Source organism: Aplysia californica, unplaced genomic scaffold, assembly GCF_000002075.1.
Source record: "Aplysia californica isolate F4 #8 unplaced genomic scaffold, AplCal3.0 scaffold00072, whole genome shotgun sequence".
NCBI lineage: Eukaryota > Metazoa > Mollusca > Gastropoda > Aplysiida > Aplysiidae > Aplysia > Aplysia californica.
In genome coordinates, this window is record NW_004797342.1 from 940,323 (window position 1) to 942,588 (window position 2,266).

General features: G+C 42.0%; 1 long non-coding RNA gene across 1 annotated transcript in view; it reads right to left on the bottom strand.

Moving 5' to 3' along the window:
- LOC118477362 overlaps nucleotides 1–810 on the bottom strand; it is a 7,460-nt gene extending 6,650 nt beyond the window's left edge. The window contains exon 1 of the long non-coding RNA XR_004858323.1: nucleotides 579–810. This is a non-coding gene — a long non-coding RNA (uncharacterized LOC118477362). The remainder of the gene's footprint in view (nucleotides 1–578) is intronic.
- Nucleotides 811–2,266: the final 1,456 nt, after the last annotated feature.

The following is a 2,266-nucleotide window of genomic DNA, read 5'->3' on the forward strand; positions in this document are numbered from 1 at the left end:
TCGTATACATACATACATACATACATACATACATACATACATACATACATACATACATACATACATACATACATACATACATACATACATACATATACTTGTGGTAAAGAGGTACGGTGTTCGCCTCTCGTTTGATAGTTCCCGGGTTCGAAAAATGTGTTCCCTAAAAAGTAAATTTTCCTTTCACCTTTCTTGCTTTCGAATCATGATCTGTCGTCTGCTTTCGTCTCCACTTTCTGCTCCCTCGCCTTTCCCCCCTCCCCCTTTGCCCCCTCCTGTGGGCTCCTGAGAGAGAGAGAGGAGAGAGAGAGAGAGAGAGAGAGAGAGAGAGAGAGAGAGAGAGAGAGAAAGAGTCAGAGACAGACAGGTTCAAACTTGTTGCTAGTGGCTATTCTGATATACTGTTTACGCACACAGTAGTCAATGAATTATGAAACTTCTCCTAATAAGAGTTTTAGGATTTTAATACTTGAATAAACAATGGTATTTCACAAACAAGTTATAGAAGCAGGCTATAGGTCTATTATTATTTTCAAATATTATACTTAAAGAATTTCAAAGTCCTACCATATACTTACAAGGACCGAAAAGCAACAGGTCGCCCACTTTTCCTGCAACACTGGTTAAGTTTCAATTGTCGAGCATACAGTTGTTGAGCAGTGTACAAGATCGACATAAGCCTTCACCTATCGTGCTTCCTCTCTCTCTCTCTGCTATAACTACCACTGTGTTAACAGACTTCCGTTTATAAGGTCCCTATATCGTAACGATGCAAACATTGAGGGGTTTATACCTCTTATAATTAACGTTCCGAGTGGTCGGTATCTTCTACCAACCACCTCCGTACCCAAAGAGAGTACAGTACTAGCCTTAAACACTATTAAATAGGCCGAACCTGAGGCAATGCTGACGCGTAGACCTTGATGTGGCAGGTCTCCTCTGCTCGTTGTGTCTCGTGCAAAGATGAGCTCCAAAACAGGTATAAGCCCATTCGTCAATGTCATTTCAAAGCGGGTTCTCACACTCTATCGCTTCTCAGTGTCTTTTGACAAGGACTCCAGGAATCAAAGGACTTAACAAAGTAGGGCCACACGATGGTGTAAATCTCCGCCCCCATGCTAAGATTTTCAGTTCTACCTGATGCTGATTCACTTTGGGAACGCCTAAGGTGTAATAGGTGACCATGATGAGTCCGAATTGCGCAATGACCTCCCTCGGTTCCTTTGTCACAATCGTTCTATTGAAACTGAGCTGGACTCCGGCATACAGGACAATGCCTCAGGGTTACGAGCCCTTGCTTGTCTCACTTTGTTACAGTGTGTGTGTGTGAGAGAGAGAGAGAGAGACAGAGAGAGGGGGCGGGGAGAGACAGAGACTGACAGATAGAGAGAGAGAGAGAGAGAGAGAGAGAGAGAGAGAGAGAGAGAGAGAGATGCGTGTGCTCGTGTACTGTAACCTGTGGGTTCACTATAAAACCAATTTCCTGTATGCCTATAAAGCTTTGCTACCTAAAAGTATCGTTGGTGAGCTGTGACTCAGGCCGTATGGGTACGCAAAATGTTTGTGAGAAGCAGGAAGTACTGTGAACAATCCCATTTTCCGCATGACGGTGATTTGTAGTATTTTATATAAATTTCGGAAAAGATTTTAGGGTTGTTGTTTTTTAATTTTGCCTCAATTCTTGTACAAAAATATGATAAACTTAAGACAAATTGATACTAACTACTGTGCAAAAGTATGGGTGACAGTGATTCACCCGTTAGTGGGATATTTGAGGGTACGTTGAACCACGAATTTTTGACCGCATTATAGTGTAATTTTGCGTGTGTGTGTGTGTGTGTGTGTGTGTGTGTGTGTGTGTGTGTGTGTGTGTGTGTGTGTGTGTGTTTATGTAATGTGTGTGTATGTGTGTGCTTGTGTATGTGTGTGTGTGTGTGTGTGTGTGTGTGTGTGTGTGTATGTATGTGTGTGTGTGTGTGTGTGTGCTGTGAAAGTTTGTGATATCGAATGTGTGTTCGACTTATGTGACGTAGAAAGAGTGAGTAAACTAAAATCAACGGAAATGGGTAAAGCTGGGATGGTCCTAGTTAACCATGATACTTATACCTCTTCTAAATAAGGGATAAACATTAAAGAAGACAATAAAAAGTGTGAAAAAGCAAAATACAAGCCGCAAGGCTGGAATATGCCAAGGCCCGCTAACTCAAGTTTTGGTCTTGATTTTGGAATCTACTGTAGGAAATGATGGGGTCTTTGTGGGTTTGAG